This window comes from Leuciscus leuciscus (genome assembly GCF_965113295.1).
Source record: "Leuciscus leuciscus genome assembly, chromosome: 2".
Lineage (NCBI taxonomy): Eukaryota > Metazoa > Chordata > Actinopteri > Cypriniformes > Leuciscidae > Leuciscus > Leuciscus leuciscus.
In genome coordinates, this window is record NC_138726.1 from 55,360,241 (window position 1) to 55,379,663 (window position 19,423).

A 19,423-nucleotide genomic window follows, 5' to 3' on the forward strand; every position below is an offset into this window, starting at 1 on the left:
TTTTAATTGCTCTTTCAGGTTGAGACTTTTTATTTTATTTTTATCTCTCTAAAGAAAATGCAAGTGAGATTACTGTGAGCTTTTAACAACAGAGATATTATTAAAGGAGATCTGATTTTTATGATTTTGATTTTTGCTGTATGATTAGCTTTTTTGAAAAAAAAAAATCTTGCTCAGAAATTGCAAGTAAATTTCACAAATAACTCATTGTCTTTCACAAATAACACACTGATTTTTTTTAAATTTTGCAGCAGAAAGACTGAAACAGTATTTTCCTGTAAAACATACTCCAATAAACTTCATTGTGTCTACACAACAGATTTACATTCATCAAAGGTCAATAAAACACAATAAAATGAGTTTTATTTTCTCATTATATACATTAATGTACATCACAACATTTTTCAATGATTCTCAAATGACCTGTCAGATGAATCAGTCTCTCAAAATCCCTCCTTTACGAGAGCTACTGTGCTCTGCTCTGATTGGTCCAGTCTGTTGTGATTGGTCTACTCTGCTCTGATTGGCCCAGTCTGTTGTGATTGGTCTACTCTGCTCTGATTGGCCCAGTCTGTTGTGATTGGTCTACTCTGCTCTGATTGGTCCAGTCTTTTGTGATTGATCTACTCTGCTCTGATTGGTCAGATGACCCAGTCTGTTGTGATTGGTCTACTCTGCTCTGATTGGTAAGATGACCCAATCTGTTGTGATTGGTCTACTCCGCTCTGATCGGTCAGAGGGCCCAGTCTGTTGTGATTGGTCTACTCTGCTCTGATTGGTCAGATGGCCCAGTCTGTTGTGATTGGTCTACTCTGCTCTGATTGGTCCAGTCTGTGTTGATTGGTCTACTCTGCTCTGATTGGTCAGATGGCCCAGTCTGTTGTGATTGGTCTACTCTGCTCTGATTGGTCCAGTCTGTTGTGATTGGTCTTCTCTACTCTGATTGGCCCAGTCTGTTGTGATTGGTCTACCACGTACAGCTCTTGTCGGAAACAAAACACCCATTACTATAACTGAACTTCAGCTCTGGAGTCTTCCTCAGTCCTCAGCGATTGTACACACTGTAAAGACAGTAACGATGACGTCGATTTTACCATATCAATCTGAGCGCGAGTCCGATGACGAAACATTGGAAGAACTAGTTATGAAGACTTGAGCAGGACGTTCCTCAGTGATACGCTACTTAGTTTGAGGTACTTCATTTGATGTTTCAGCTGTAATTCCTCACCATCAGCATTAATAAGAGTATGTCCATCAACAAACCCATGTGTATATTTCTAATTTATTGTGGTGCACATGCGGGAACTGTATCAATAACAGTGCATACGTAAGCAGAGCACTAACGTGAATGACTGAATGACTTTAATGTAACATTAAAGTTTGTGGACCTTCCCCGACTTCCTAGGTTGTCAATGAAAGCATGTAGACTATATTTTTATGTGAAGGACTGTTTTTGGCGTGAAAATCAATAGGATGTGACGTTCTGAGAGCCTCTCTTCCGTTCACAATGTTCAGGATAATGTTGAAAGAGCCGTTCTGTACTGTAATGTCAATATGTCATGCAAAAAAAAGGGATTCATACAAACTATAGTCTCACATAGCCAGATCTAGTCTGTAGTCTCAAATACACTTTATAATCACACTACCATAACAGTGTAATTTTAAAAACCTCATCTGTCGACATGATGCCGGTGAATCGCAGAGCAGGTGCAAATATTTCCACATCGTTATGATCAGATGCTTTCTGAACGGATGTTTCCTCACCACTGGCATTTTTGTTGTTTATTTTGTTATTGAGAGGAAAGAGCAGCTCATTTACATGTTCATATAAACATCGCTCTCAGCAGTGTGGGTGGCGTCTGGATGTTCGCCAACAGTATATCACAGGAAAGGTATTTCCAACTTATTTTTTACTTCTAAGCGAAGAATGAAAAGACCTTCGCCGTGAGCATATCGGCGTATTGAATCACGTTCAGTCTTTCGTGCACAAGCAATAAGTTGCTGGTTGCAGTTCACATACCGGCCACCGGTGTCGCTAATAACAAGGGTTTCTGAATTCTACATATAGCTCCTTTAAGATGTGTTTTCTGTGAATACTAAACTGTAATTTATTCCTGTGATCAAAGCTGCATTTCCAGCATCATTACTCCAGTCTTCAGTGTCACATGATCCTTCAGAAACATAATTTTGAAAATAATCAGAATGAGTAAATAACAGAATACTCATTTTTGAGTGCACTGTCCCTTTAAGGAAGTTTGACTGTAAATTAGATTTGAGAGTTACAGCAGAAGGGAAGATTTTGAGAAGAGCTCAGATTGATTTTTTTGCAATGCAATTTCATTTTAATTATTCTTTCCAGATACTTTTGGAGGCCACTGTGAAACACAAAACTAGTAAGCCGTGGAGCAGGTGGTCTCTGCGTAAATGAAGAAGTGAACTTCAGTGACATGAGGACAGTCTGTCAGACAGCTCTCAACATTTCCAGTAACAAGCACAGCGATGGAGAGAAAGAGGACGAGGAGTTAGAGAGACACACAGAGATGGTTTCATGAAGCCGAAGTGTGGGAGACTAAACACGAGTCGCAGCAAAAGCCTGCTGAGAAACATCTCCAGGGACAGAAACGGGAGAGAGAGAGAGAGAGAATAGAGGACGTGAGGAAAGACAGGAAGCCTTGCAGAGGAGGAGAAGTGCATCTTCAGCTGTCAGAATAATGGAGATCAGACCCAGAAAGTTTCAGGATGAGATCCGGTTGCTTATGATAGTGGCAGGGCAGATTTTGAGAAGGAAATGTTGGACAAATGTCACACTGAATCACTCCAGAACCTGATCTTACGCCAAAACATCATGTTAGTTCACAGTGCATTAACTAATGTTCACAAATAGGCTACAACTTTTGATTTACATAATGTATTAATAAATGTTGAAATCAACATTAACACAGATAAATGCGGTAGAAGAGCCTTAGTGCCTTAAGATTCCTTAGTTTATATATATATTTATTATATATATATATATATATATATATATATATATATAGTTATGTATATATATATTTTCCTTAGTTTTAGCATTATATAAAGCTGTTATATTTAGACTTATTTAAGCTAAAATACTAAAGTATATAGACTTGAATATAACACAAAATAAATAATTAATTTATACATATTATATATATATATATATATAATTTTGTATATATCTATTTTACATTATAAATATTATAGACTTACAGCAATGCTAAAATTAAGAAATATATATATATATATATATATATATATATATATATACTGTATATATATATATATATATATATAATATACTATTTTATTTAATATATAATAGAAATATATTATTTTATTTATCAATGTTATTTGTTATTTTTGTTATTTCTATTTATTTTATTTTATTTATATATTATATTATATTTATATATATATATATATATATATATATATATATATTTAGCATTATATAAATAATATTTAGACTTATATAAGCTGAAAGGCTAAAATATATAGACTATATAATTTTGTATCTATCTATTTATTTTATATTATAAATATATTATAGACTTATATTCAATGCCAATATATATATATATATATATATATATATATATATATAGCATTAATAAAAGTATATATTTTATTTATCTATTTATTTTATTAAATATTATAGACTAATTGACTTACCGAATGTATTGAATTAATATAAGGAAATAGTTATTGTATTATTCATTTAGAATTAATTTAATCAAAATTAAGTTAAGTTTTCCTTCACTCAGCTCAATTAATTTAATCTGCTTTGGCTAAATTCAACACAATTAAAAAGGTTAGTTTGCCCAAAAAAAGAAAACTTGTCATCACTTACTCACCAATGTCTTTCCAAACCTCTTTGACTGACTTTATTTCTTGTCTGAAACATTAAAAGAAAAGTTTTGAAATATTTTGAACAAATGCTCCAGTATTTTTTGTGCTTTCAAGATATCTGGATGAACAGACTCTTTAACACAACGTCTCAGCTCAACTGAACTCAATTTAGTTGAAACTAAACTCAAACTCATCTCAGTTCGACTCAGTTAAAGAGTAGGCTACTATTAACCGTTCAAATCCGTCAATGATCGCGTGTCATCCGACTGTAATGTGTCTGAATGGGATTTTCATTATTAGTGCAGTGATGCTGTCATTCAGTATTAAAGCGGCTGATGAATGATGACACACCGCAGCCGTGGCGGATTGTGCTTGTGTCTAAAACAGGCCTAAAGTGACGGATAAGATGAGGTGGGATGTGTGAAATGAGGGGTCCTAATGCCAGCTGCCCACCGAGGTGCCGGAAGATAAAGCTGCCCTTCATTAAAACAGGATGACGGAAGTTTTCAGTCAGATACACACGCAAACAAACATGACACAGAGATGAAGCGCGATGAAAATGATTATTATGGAGGACCGAGTCATTCGAGTATATTGAGTATCACGTGTTTTCTCCAGAGAGAAAAAAAACACACGTGTTTTCTTCCGGAGCTTCAGAGAAAGGGCGTATTTCTAACCAAAGTGAGCCGGGCACTTGTGTGTTATGCAGCCGTTTTGAACGCACTTTAATTGTTAAGTGTAATTTCCTCATTAACTTCACCTGGGGATGTTCCCATGACAACGCAACATGATGTCTATCAGCCAATTAGCTGTTCTCATAACATAACTGTTGCAAATAAATATACATTTATAATTTAAAACAAGTTTTTAAAACATGCATTATGAGTGTGTTTCTCTGCTGTCAACTTTTAAACTTGCCGTCTCATCTGTGGACCCTAACACACGTCTTACCTATGACACTTATTTAAACATAACATGACAAAAATGTGTGAAATATGTCACAAACAAAACAAAACAACTTGAATTGCTCTGTTCGTAAGTTAACTCGAACTCTACCGCCATCTAGCTTTAAAACGAATCACGAGTATTCGTTGGGTCACATGACCATAAATGATCGAATTATTTCCTTAAAGTGATCATCGCTATTTTCCTTTCGCTGATGTCCTTCGTTAAGGGATCCAGTTGTTCACTTACGTTTGGCACAACCCTTCAGAAAAGGTTCAAGTGCGCAAAAATGCCGCTTTGAATTCGCCCGAAAACTCACCCGTATAACGACCAATCAGGAGATCTCAAAATGAACTTAAACTCCGCTCAAAAAAACTCAAAAACAACAACCTCTGAGCAATAACATTTCACTCTGCAGTTCCTTAAAGTTTTAGTAATGTTGATAGAAATTTTTATACAGTAAAACCTTTTAAGTTGTTAATTATTGTAAACTAAAAAATCTAATAAAATTTGCCTATATTAAAAAATTATTATATGGTACTGAAAGGCATTACACGTCTTGTAATTTACAAGATGCAATATTTATTATATTGTTGATTATGTAAGGGATAATGTAGAGCGAGGCGGATGTTATGGCGAATACAACCCCGACAGGCTGATCATCTATAACAACCGCCTCGCTCTACATTATCCCGCTTATTACATGGCTACCTACCAAATAAATCAATAATTTGACACAAAATATTGATTTAAAAAGGAGTTTATTGATTTAAAAACGATTGTATTGCTTCCGCTAAAGAAAATAGTCCGTTCCGTCTCTACGGTTAGAATCCTGCGTCCATAGCAACGCTCTGTTTTCCATGGCAACGGTGTGTTACACTTAGCAGCGGTCTGTTATCAATCATTATTACATGGCTTGGTTGAATTCGTTTTGAATTCGCCCGAAATCTCAACCGTATCAAGACCAATCAATTGATCTCAAAATGAACTTAAACTCCGCTCAGTCTCAAAAACCCCAACCTTCCTTAAAGTTTTAGTAACGTTGATTGAAATTTTTATACAGTTAAAACCTTTTAAGTTGTTAAAAAATACAATAAAATTAAATTAAATAAAAATGATATGGTACTATAAGGCATTATACGTCTTGTATTTTACAAGATGCAATATTTATTATATTGTTGATTATATTTGTATATTTTACATATAATAAAAATACACATGTTGTAAACTATATAAAAATATAATAAAAAAATAAATAAACAACGATAAAATAAATACATTTCGTATTTTTTTATTTAGATTTAATTGTACATTGAACAATATAACATGCACTTTCACAATATTTTATTAAAAAATGTCATGGTATCTCATTAAATAAACATTTATTAGGGGTGTAACGATACCCTCATGTCACGATTCGATAAATATCACGATGCTGAACTGATTATTGCAATACTCCAAGACATATGGTAAAAGGTTAACAATTTGTTTTTACTGTTAATTAAAATGCTAAATTTGGTATTACATTGTGTGTGTAAATGAATAGGCTTGGTGCTGATAACCCAATGCACAGGACAATAGAGACACCAGAATAACAATATTCATGATTCAGAAGCTGATAATAGAGAATTATTATAAACGAACATACTTGCACTCTTTCACTGACTGGATACATTTAAAATAATGTGTTTTTACTGGTAAAATCAGACATTTGGCATTATCAGGACCCACAAATATTCCCCCATTGCATTATTATACATCATATTCAACATTATATACAGTAGTTTAATGTAGTACTGACACTAAAACTTTTTTCTCACACAGTAATTTTCATTTTGGGTGAACTATACCCAATACATAAATACATAAAGTCACTATAGCCACGATACATATTGTTGCCGCTCTGTATTGCGATATATTGTTACACCGCTTACATTTATATATAAATTATGTATATAAACAACATACATATAATATACAAATATAAACATAAATAATTACAATGTAATATCATAATGGGTCACACTTTAGTTTAGTGTCCAATTCTCACTGTTAACGAACTATTAACTACAACTTTTGCTTTAATAAACTCCTAATTACTGTTTTTTAATAGTTAGTAAGGTAGTTGTTAAGTTTAGGAATAGATTTAGGAATGTAGAATATGGTCATGAATAATAAGACATTAATATGTGCTTTATAAGTACTAATAAACAGCCAGTATCTAGTAATATGCATGATAATAAGACACTAGTTAGTGAGAATTGGACCCTAAACTAAAGTGTGACCTAATACTGTTTTAGTAAAGTAAAAAGAGTCGCCTTTTAATTTACAGTGGGGAAAAAACAACTAAAAATGTCTCCATTCAACTTAAAACTTACATAAAGGACACACCTCATACTTTGACTGTGTTTTTATCTCTTTCTTTCTCTACACAAAAGTGGATCTGGAATAATGCATCACTACAGTGAAGTGGAGGAGTGATGTAAAGTTGTGTTCAGCGAGCGAGTGAATGACTAGCGTCTGGTGAAGAGCTCTCCACGTGTGATATCATCGAGCTTCAGCTAAACACATGGCTAGGGCTGCACGATATTGAAGAAAATTGTGATATGCGATAACTCATAAATAATGCAATATTCGATAAGCGAAACGATAATGCTTAAAGTGTGTAAAATAAACTTAAATTATCTTTAAAATATCTTTAAAATTATAAAACCAACATATGTGTTTCACATTCTTTTTGTGACAAGAAAACATCCCCACACTGTAAAAAAAATATTTTCATGATTTGTTTTCTTTTGCCAAATCAACTTTGCCAAATTGTTCAGATAACATAATATTTTGAGTTTCTATTTATTAAACCAATTTCCTTCACTATATTTACTCAAATATTTTATTTCAATGGACTCAAAATTTTAAGGCAACTTACTTTTTTTAAGTTAAACCAACAATCATTTTTTACAGTGTACAGCTTCTGAAAGTGAACATCAGTGTTTTACTGTGGCAGAAGAAGTGTTATTTAACATCAGTGTAAACCACAGGGTTTAGAGTTTCAGGTTATCCTACATTAGGGTTATTTAACAACAGAAACTGAATAATCAAATGTAAAAATAAAACACTGCTTAGTTTTCACTGTATGAATTAAATATATACTGATTCTTATTAAAGCTACAAAAGTTATTCAGCCAAGAGCAGCGAGTGATTTTCTCGTCATCTTTTGTTCATGACTCCAGTTATTGCAAGCCGTTGCGATATGCATATCACGATTAGGGCTGCGCGATACTGGGAAAATATGCCATATGCGATATTGTTGTTGAGTATTGCGATAACGATTTTTCTTGCGTTTTTTTAAAAATCATTTATATATGTAATGATCATACTAAAATAAACAGGTAGGCTAATAGATAATTCTTCTGATCTTCTTTCATAAGGAGTTAACGTTACACATGCAACACTTTGATTAATGGTTGTCTGTGAGATTCTGTTATTGTTACTTGGCATTTCGTTAGCAGTTTTGGTAGATTAGGGCTTACACTTTTTGAAGTCTTCATATAGCTCCCTGAGGTGGCGTTCCAGATGACTGTGGAGATTAGTTTCCTCTCGACGTGGCCAAAATTTTGCGCCACGATTTAGTGACACCGTCACTTATGTTCACATATCGCGTTTTTTTTTGCACGTGCAAATTCGTTATTTAAAATGCAGGCTGTTGTCAATGTTGTCATTTTCCTCGCTTGTCTCTACTCCTGCCATTAGTTTTTATTTTCCACTCTCTGCTCTGAGCATAGGTTCTGAGCCACTAGGTTCCCCTTTGGGCCTTGATCTAACCAATAGCATAATAGCACCTACTGGGGAGGCGGGTATAAAGATAGTAAGGCCCCATTTGATTGGTCAAATTTGGATAAACAACCAATGCATGCATGCATCACACAAATGCTTGGCACATAAAATGAATGCAATTTATCGCACCTCTCTGCGATACGGATATCGCATATACTATTATCGCGATATTGATCATTTTTCGATATATTGTGCAGCCCTAGAACACACGACTCACATCCAGGGGAACTTTCTGAAGTCATACTAGGAACTGACTAAAACTTCAGCCGGGACTCGCTGGAAATCTTCACCTCCACCAAACTCTCTCGTGCATATTCACATTTATGTTTAAGACATTTATTCAAAGAGACTTTGATTGTATTTCATTAAAGAGCCCCTATTATGCTTTTTCAAATCCTTTCATGTAGTGTGTAATGAAGCTGTTTGTGAATGTTACGGAATTATGTAATTTCGTATAATGTTTTGAGTTTGTATACTGTTTGTATTTGTATTTATTTTGTTATTGTTATTTTTTGTGTGTGTGCTTATTTTGCTGCTTTGTTTTAGGATTACGATGATTAGCTGTGAGCTGGCTCCACCCCTTTACGTGGGTTTAAGACCGTGCTTCCGTTTCCAGAGGACGAGTTGTTGCGATTCCGGGCCGGTCGCACTTCTCCTGGCTCCTCTCCAGCCGTCAGACCATTGTTGTAGTAGCTTATATGTTAATTACTTTTTTTTTGTTTTTGTTTTTAGTGGTGTTCTTTGTAGGGTTGACCTGCCCTTTTCTTTTGAAATCCTGTTCGTTCTGTTTTGTTAGAGTATGGAGGGTAATTTGTTGTAATTTTGATTTTGGATACTTAGTTGCCTATTTTATTTATTATCTGTTTTGTTTGTTATTTTGGGCCTTGGGTCTTCCTGAAGACTATAACACCTACTGTTTTTTTGTTACTTTATTTGGTTACATCTAACTTTCAAATTGTTCAAATTTTTTTTGTCTTAATAAAACGTTTATCGTTTTTTCTTGATTTTTGAAGTTACTTGAGTTCTTTGGGTCTGACGACTGGGCGTGGGAGACATGTTTATTTATTTTTATTCTTTTGTTACGATTAACCCTAGACGAATCGTAATAGTGAATGTAAAAGGTCTGCAAAGTTTCAAAGATCAAAGTGAACGATAAATGGAGTTTCTGTATCACTTTCTACTCCATTCTATGTAGGTTTGTAAAAATTTGCATAATGCCAGCCTATGGTTTTCATTGGCTGCCGGAGAACACCGTCTCGTTTGCCCCACCCTCAAACACTGTAGTTGCATCTGAGACTGGAAGAGTTTGATTCGTGTTGTTCATGTCGAGAAGACGCCGTTTTCTTTGCTGCACTTCCAAAAGATGAGATTTGATACGGTAAAACAACGCCATTGTTACTGTTCGTATCTCTGTGCGTCAACTGCTGAGGAAGATCTGAAATTCAGATTTGCTGTAAGAGGTCGACCAATCACAACAGACTGGGCCGTCTGACCAATCAGAGTAGAGGAAGCTCTCGGAAAGGCGGGGTTTAGAGAGAAGCTGAAGTTGCAATGTGTATAATGAGAAAATTTAAGTTTTTTTTTAAACACCTACTGTGAGAACACCTAAAATAGCATATTAGGGGCACTCATAATAAACTTGTGGAACAAGTGCCATTAATGCTTGCTAATTTGTGAGGACAAAATTGCATTAAACAAGGGAAAAAAAGAGAGAAAGAAAGTCCTACAGTGAAGGTTCGCACCAAAAAACTAATAATGGTGAGGGCGTTACGCATGTTGGCTATATCAGTGACAAACAGGATATATATATAGTGTTCACAATGAGCGATTATGACATGATAGAACAAATGACATCATTCTAATAGACTGGTTATTATAGCACTGGAAAAACAAGATGAGTTTCATCCATCAGTCAAAGTGCTGCGAAACAAAGCCATTGCAAGTGTGAACAGACTGATTGCATGTGTGTATATGTGTGAGTATGTATGTGTGTGTGTGTGTGTGTGTGTGTGTGTTCTCCCAGGAGGCTCACCACCACACTTTTCACACTGCCACCCCCGCAGCCAAAGATGCTCAGAGCTGTGGTGGTTTTTCTGTCTAACTACCACCAGGCAACAAAACCTACTGTACATATACAAAAAATAAAAATAAAAAGGAAGATTTCCAAACCAAAATGTATAAATATAAACATTTAAAATGGACAATATACAACTGAATAGTACAACTGAGGTGGAGATCGACTTAACTTAAGAAATCTGACTCATTTCAGAGATGCAAGTGGACTGAGAAACAACACTGACTGCATCTGATCCCGACGGTATCAAACCAGCACACATGATCATAACTATCGATTATATATGAACATACTGTACGTACAGTCGGCATCAAATATCATCGTATAACTTTACAGGCTGTGTTGAAGGAAAATTCTACCAAAACAAAAAACAAATAATGCTTCGGATGTGAATTTAGACATCATGGCTTCAGATTTAAAATTGTTTAAATAGTTTAAAGTACCACAATACAGTGATGGCATCAGTTAGTAATACCATGGTGGTACTGAATGGATACCATATCTCTATACCATGGTACCAATAAGTTGCTTCAAAGAATAACATTGTATTGCCATTGTTCACATAAAAAAAAGCATGGTAATACTTTTAAGTAGCCTACTTTTGCTTATCTATCCATTTATTATTAATAAATATCGTGAAAGGATCATGTGACACTGATGGGATCATATGATAATGTGGTATTTTAACATATACTGTACCATGGTACTGAATAATCATATTTATATACAGTACCACAGTTATTCAAAGGTTATGATGGTACTACCACACATGGTACTTTTTTTTACCACACATCTATCTATCTATCTATCTATCTATCTATCTATCTATCTATCTATCTATCTATCTATCTATCCTGAAAGTACTGTGGTGCTATATCATGTGGTAATACCATGGTACTGAATGATGAACATGGTAATCCAAAATACAAGACTAGATAGCCTACACTTCACATAATAACACGAAACATAAGTATATATTTAAACAAGGTATTAGCATAGTGCATGTCCAAAACACGGCAATGTCATGAAGGAAAATACTCTATATGAATGAGTAACTTTACCTTCTCCGTTAATAGTTCTTCACCTTCGCGTCCATCATCATCATCATCATCAGGTTGGTGATTTCAGGCGCGCTTTCGGTTGAACATCGTTTGATCGGTTCAGCAGGACCAGGGCTGGAGATGATGTGTTTGATCTGATGAGATGGTCCTTGTTCATGTGATATGATGAGTTTGATATCATTAAATGATCCTCCGTGTTCATCACATTCTGATTCACGCGCACTGGAGCTCCTCGCGCAACTTTCCCCACGCGACACAAACTCTTCTGTCACTATACGTGCGCAGACACACAGACTGAAAATAGCATCCTCGCCAAGTCGAGTCAGAATAAAATAATAATATAAAATATTTTTGTACAAAAATATTAAATCAAATAATAAAACAAAAAATTATTTATCTCCTCAACTGTTTTGCCATTGCCATTCTTTGACGCGGTTATAACAGTAGGCTAAAATCAAATGAATTGAGAATTATATATAAAAGAAAGGAACACGTGAACATACAAACACTGAAATATGTTACTTGGCTTATAAATGAGACAGAAACAAATCACGAGTGGAAGTCTTGAAGACGCAGCCCACGTGATCAGGCGCGCTCCTGCGTTTCACTTTATTTCCGCTGGGTGTCGCTAGAGGAGAGAGAGACAAAGAGTGCGAGCGGCATCAGACGACAGACAGACTGACTAAAACATATTTTAACAATAAAATGGTATTTAACCCATATAAATTGCTTAAAAGAGATTTCTATAATTCCCAAACACCATTCGGTCCATCGCGGGACACTTTTCACTTCCGTCGTTCCAGATGTAAGGTAATTACAATCTCTGTGACCCAGTGGTTCTGAATTAGTGGGTCATGTATGATTTTGCAGTTTTTAATTTAGATATTATTTTTCCCATTTACCAACTTAAATACGAAAGGAAAGTTGTTCTAATCTCGCGGGTAGTTGAAGGGATGGTTCAAAATTGTAGTCACACAAATGTACTAATTTTTGCTTTTCTATGGCAGGGGTTTTAAAAGTTTTGGATGCCCCAATAATCGACCGTCCTTGCTGTATATTTTCATGTATAAATATCATTTTATACACTCTAAAAAAATTACTGGGTTGTTTCAACCCATGTTTGGGTAAAAAATGGACAAGCCCAGCCGCTTAAAAATGTAAACCAATAGTTGGGTTCATCCATATTTGACCCAAACGTTGGTTTAAACAACCCAGTATTTTTTAGTGTATGATGAAAAATAACATGTCAAATTTTATTTGGAAAATATTTTGTTGCGTTGTTTTTTTTTCTACTCCGGGTACTTTACTGTCATTTATTACTTTACTTTGTTTATTTAAACATTAAACATTATCTAAACATTATTTAATCTAATGTTTATTGTGTATTTAAATATTTTATTATATATTTATTTGATCCTATTTTATTTATTTCAATCATTTCTAAAGTATGTATTTTTCATTATTTTAATCAAATGTTTAAATTTTTTTAATCGTATTTTTATATTTATTACTTTAACTTTTTCCACTGTTTTTCTCTAAACTTTTTTCCGGACCTCAAAAAAACAACAAAAAAACTTGTTCTATGGTACATTCTGTCCTTGATAACCAGAGCTTGATAACCCAGATTCATCTCTTTTGTTGAATAAAAAAAGAGAAGTTTGGTTTTCCTATGGGACATACAAAGTCATATGGGACATGAGATGACAGAATTCTCAAAAATGAGAAAACTGTTCCTTTAAAGGGAATAAATGTAATCCTCACATGCTTAGCAAACACACGGGCCTACACTTATACACGTACACTTATCCAACCATTACATATTTCTACATCTTCAGTGTCAGTTCTCTCCTCCCCTTTTCAAAGAACTGTTCTTTAGCAGCAAGAGGTTAAAAAAAGCAACACGCCACAATCTCCACGCGCTCCAATGCCCTCATCCTCATCCATAATTAGTGCCGAGAGCTGCGCCTCTGGCCGCCTCCGTAGCCTGAGCACGGTGGATGTTTCCCCATCCTCTCCAACAACAGCCACAGGGCACTTTATTAAGGCATATAAGGACAGGGTCAATCCAAAACAGGCTAAGCTCAGGGATAAAAACATGTGATACGGAGTTCATTTATAGTCTCCAGGCAGACTCTGGAGACGCATCCTCGCGAAGAAACCATGCATGAGCCAGGAGCAAAATATGCTGCACTGTCACTGTGTTCAAATGATGTTATCAGGTCAGATGTGTATCTCACACTGATTTTGTCAGGGTTGTCACTTCGGTCTAGTTTGTGGTTTGGTGACAGAGCTCTGACACTCCCAGTTTGTTGTGGTTGTGTTATAGTGCTGTTTGTTGTGAGCACATGGCTTGTCATGTGTTTCCTTGTGCCATGTGCTCTCCTGTTTGTCTAACCCCTCCCATCTTGTTTTCTGATTATTGATTAATTTGCCCCACCTGCCTTCCCTCGTTACCCTCTTTTGTTGGCAGTCCTGTGATGGTTCGTCACTCTTATGTATCCTCGTGTTTCTGGTTTTCCTGCCAAAGTCAAGTTTTGCGATGCCCGTCTTGTTTCCCCCCTCGGGGGATTTTTTGTTTTATTTTACCACTTAATTAAAGATCCTTCATTCCTGCACTTGAATCCTCGCTTCACTATTATTCCACCCATGACAGATTCGCTGCTCATTTGCATACAGTTAAATAAATTCAGCTCGTCTCAGTAATTTGGCTTGTCACTATATACCAAATAGTATAAAGTGGACAAAACGTTACTTAAAGGGATAGTTCGCCCAAAAATGAAAAATAGCCCATGATTTACTCACCCTCAAGTCATCCTAGGTGTGTGTGACTTTCTTCTTTCAGACGAACACAATGCGCAATTGTGCATTCCTGGGTGTTCTTGCGTATTAATAAATGTTCAGCTTTTGTTTATTACTGTTGCCTGTGTTGTTACTATAGTAATTCTGTGATGTTAATTTCCAACGTATTTTGGGTTCATTTTAATCCAGCAAGATAGTACGTTTTAATCAATAGTTGAGTTTAATAAAACAATCCATGCATGTTGGGCGGAGATTGGTAGGTTTAGGGGTGGGTTTAGGGATCAGGGGGCAGAGATTGGTAGGTTTAGGGATCAGGGGGTGGAGATGGGTAGGTTTAGGTGGGAGGAGTTGGACCTGGATCCGACTCCTCCCCCTGGATTTCGTGTTCTGCAGTGAGGACCAATTTTGACCCAACGCGGAGTTGCCAAATAACCCAAATTGGGTTGTTTTTTAACCCAGCACTTTTTAAAGTTGAACAGGACAGCTGCTGTTAGTTGTCATGAAGATTATCTCAGCATCCACATCATCTCAATTCCCATGGTTGCGCCCACAGAACCCATCTATCTGTACATTACACACCCATTCAATCATAAACAACCCACACATTAAAGTGATGGCGGTGATACAATTACAGAAAATGAGCACATTATCATCCCGATGCCAGAGAGAATCCATTGTTAACACTAACAGCATCATCAGATCAAGTGTTAGTTATATTCAGCACACCCTGAAAACACTTTATTATCATCATCATTATGTTGCTCTATTTAAAAGTCCCCCTGTAGTCAATAACTGTATCCCTTGAAACTCATCTTTGATCACTAAAAATGACATATTTAAACGTTTTCTCCTGTGAAACTAAAATTCTTCATGCCTGAATGTAACTCTACACCCTTGCCTCATCTAATATATGCGGATCTATGAATATGCTAATTAGCCCCGCCTCCACTCACTCACACCAGCTCAGAGATCCACTTGCTCAACTTACTGAGGTAAAAGCTGCACAATGGTGTCGCTCTTTACAACGTCGGACACATAATGTGATTAATTTTAGCCTTTTGCTTGACTACGTATCAGACAGCTAATAATGTGTTGCTAATGTTACACAAACCTGGTTCCCGTTCGCCATCTCAGAGTCAGACAGCTGCCTTCTACCATCATTAGAAACGCTTTGAACATCTCAGAACGTCAGTAGAGAAACACATATAGTTCATCATGACATCGTAATATACACCATACTCCTGCTATATTGCTAAATCTATCCGATTTTTTATATCAACAGAAAAACATATCAGGATAACCTGGCATCTCTCGAGACTCCCCTGCTGTTAATGATATGCTAAAGCCCGCCGGCACATCGACCTGATTGGTTACAAGGTAGTTTGTGACGTCAGAAACACCAGCGATTTCAAAGCGTGTTTTTGAGACTGTCTTTGATTCACTGCAGTTTTAAGGAGAAAATACTCAGCAATGGTGTCGACTTATGAATTTACACATGGTTTGTCTTAAAGCGTATTAAAAACACCACATAGACATATAAACAACATTAAAAGCTTGATTTTCTCCACGGGGGGGCTTTAACTGAATAATTTATCTAATGTCGTCACAAACACACATGCTGCCATTTTTTGTATTACGCAAAAAGTTTTTTTTTTTTTTTTAATCTTTATATCTTCCATTGAAAGAGCAGTTCATAAATGACGGGATCTGTCTAGCTCCAAAAAGCACAAAATAAGTCATAAAACTATCAGAACAGGTTATATGATAGTAGTCCACAGTCTATGACTCATTTGCTGCTTTTACGGTGTCCTTTATGGAGCTTGTCAGATGAACACGGAAATTAGCTTTCAGTGACGACGTTTCTACTTCTGTATGTCATGGAAAAAAGAACTGCACAGATTTGGACTTGACATGGGATGAGTCATTTTTACATCTTAGATGTAAAAGAGACAATAGTTGTAATACATTAAGAGTATAAAACTATAAAATAAATGTGGACAGCAGAAATGTTTGAGTTCATATTAAGATCTCTGATTTGTTTTTTGTTTTTGGTTTTGGTTTTTTACAGACTTTGGTATCTTGACAAACCTGTTCTGAAGAAACATCTGACAAGGAGACTCGGGCAAAAGTCTTCATTTTAACCTAACTGCTGTCTGTAATTTTATGGAGGTTTAATTTGTGGTCAAATCTATCTGACTTAACACTATCTGTGTGTGTGTGTGTGTGTGTGTGTGTGTGTGTGTGTGTGTGTGTGTGTGTGTGTGTGTGTGTGTGTGTGTGTGTGTGTGTGTGTGTGTGTGTGTGTACGTTCATCAATGAGTACGTGGAGGGAGAGCATCAGGGAATATCTGCCTGCAGCAGGACAGTATGTGAGAAACAGTGAGACCGTGCGAGACGGTGTGTGTGTGGGTGCTGTTCAGCTCAGCCTGTGTCTCCATTCTCCATGTTCAGTTTTCACACTGTCCTCTGATAACACAGGTCACATCTGAGGCGCCTGCGGGGACCGAGCGCTGAGAGAAACATGCATCAATATGAAATAATCCCTAAACATCAGATTCTCTGTCCAGGGCTTCACGCCAATCCTCTTTCACATATATGTGTCAGCAAAAACACGCCGCAGTGTTACATAAGCAGCCCTGTGCCAGCTTCACAAACACACCAGAGAGAGAGAGAGAGAGACAGAGACAGAGAGAAAGAGAGAGAGAGACAGAGAGAGAGAGAGAGAGAGAGAGAGAGAGAGAGAGAGAGAGAGAGAGACAGAGACAGAGAGAAAGAGAGAGACAGAGAGAAAGAGAGAGAGAGACAGAGAGAGAGAGAGAGAGAGAGACAGAAAGATCATGGCAGTCAGAAATAAAATGACAGAAAGAAGGAAAAGAACGACGGACAGAAAGAAGAACTTACAGAGAAAGAATTAGTGATAGAAAGACAGACTCAAAATAATGACAGACAGAAAGAAAGAAAAGACTGACATGCAGACAGAAAAGAACAACAGACAGAAAGAAGGGAAAAAACGACAGACAGAAAGAAAGAAAGAAAGAAACAACAACAACAAAGAAAGAAGAATTGACGGAGAGAAAGAAGGAATGACAAAGACACGGGGAAAAACAACAAAGAATGAAAAGAATGATGGAAAGAAAGAACTGACAGAGAAAGTATTAGTGATAGAAAGACAGACAGAAAGGAAAGAAGGAAATGAAATTTGAGAACTACAAAATTTGAGTTTGTTGAACTTATCGGGTTTTGCAGTGCAGACAGAAAGAAGGAAAAGAACGACAGAAAAAAAACGACAGACAGAAAGAACTGATCTGAGGAGAGAAATTATGGACAGCTGAAGGGGCGAATCATTGGCTCTGGCTGATGGTAACCCTTGATCTGTAGAAACTCATCTGTTACTACTAGGGTTAACAGGTTCGGGTGAGGGTTAATCTAAACCAGGGGTGTCCATTCCTGCTCCTGGAGGGAAAAGGTTCGGGATTTCTCCAAAACACCCGCTGGACCCGAGGACCTGCTTCAGGTGTGTTTGATTACGCCTGGATCTCCTACTTCCTGTAGAGCAAGACCGGAGACCACTGATGTTAACTCTGTTTGCAAGAACAAGGGTCACGATCAAACCAAAAGAGGAAAGATGGGTCACTGGGAAAGAGGGAAGGATGGATAAGTGCAGAAGGGATTGGTGGGTAATTGGAGGAAGGGTTTAGGGTTTGATGAGCGAACAGAACAGACAGAAAATGTGTCCAAAAACAAGACTGACACATCTGTTTAATCCCGTCACATCAACAGCCAAATTAATCACAGCAGAACGGTTGGACCGCTCGCTGTCTCACACACCCACACACACACACGCACGCACATAAAACAATCACTCTGAGATATTTACTGAGAGATTACAGTCATAATCCAGCTTTTCATTCTGCAACAATCGCACCTTTTGCCACTTGTGCAAGACCATTTCAAATTAGATGACGTCTGTCAGATATCATTTAATCCCAGAGTTAAATCTGTCCATGAACTCATCAAGGCAAAGCTTGAAAAGAGCCTTTACATTTATTCACCGTGCAAAAAGGATAAAACCTCAGTCTCTGACCTTTACAAACAGTTATGAGAGGGAAAACAGGGCTCTTGCATGACTGACAGACAGACAGACAGACAGACAGAAAGAAAGAAAGAAAGAAAGAAAGAAAGAAAGAAAGAAAGAAAGAAAGAAAGAAAGAAAGAAAGAAAGAAAGAAAGAAAGAATGAACGACAGACAGAAATAAAGAACAACCGACAGAGAAAGAAAGAATGACAGACAGAAAGAAAGAACGAACGAACGAACGAAAGAAAGAAAGAACGAACAAAAGAAAGAAAGAAAGAAAGAAAGAAAGAAAGAAAGAAAGAAAATGAACGACAGACAGAAATAAAGAACAACCGACAGAGAAAGAAAGAATGACAGACAGAAAGAAAGAAAGAAAGAACGACAGACAGAAAGAAAAGAACGACAAACAGAAATAAAGAACAACCGACAAAGAACGACAGACAGAAATAAAGAACAACCGACAGAGAAAGAAAGAACGACAGACAGAAAGAAAGAACGACAGACAATTAGAAAGAACAAACGACAGACAGAAAGAACGACAGAGAGAGAAAGAACGACAGACAGAAAGAAAGAACGACAGACAAACAGAAAGAACAAACGACAGACAGAAAGAACGACATAGAGAGAAAGAAAGAACAACAGAGAGAAGAATAGAACGACAAACAGACAGAAAGAACGACAGACATAGAAAAGAGAAAGAGACAATAAAGGGATATGCGAAAAAAAGAGGGAACCAGGAGACAAAAAAACTGACAAAGAAAAGAA

General features: G+C 36.4%; 1 protein-coding gene across 1 annotated transcript in view; it reads right to left on the reverse strand.

Annotated features, from left to right (window-relative positions):
- rin1b (Ras and Rab interactor 1b) overlaps positions 1 to 12,285 on the reverse strand; it is a 32,018-nt gene extending 19,733 nt beyond the window's left edge. The window contains exon 1 of the mRNA XM_082162353.1: positions 11,785 to 12,285. The gene's annotated coding sequence lies outside the window, so the exon portion shown is untranslated. The remainder of the gene's footprint in view (positions 1 to 11,784) is intronic.
- Positions 12,286 to 19,423: the final 7,138 nt, after the last annotated feature.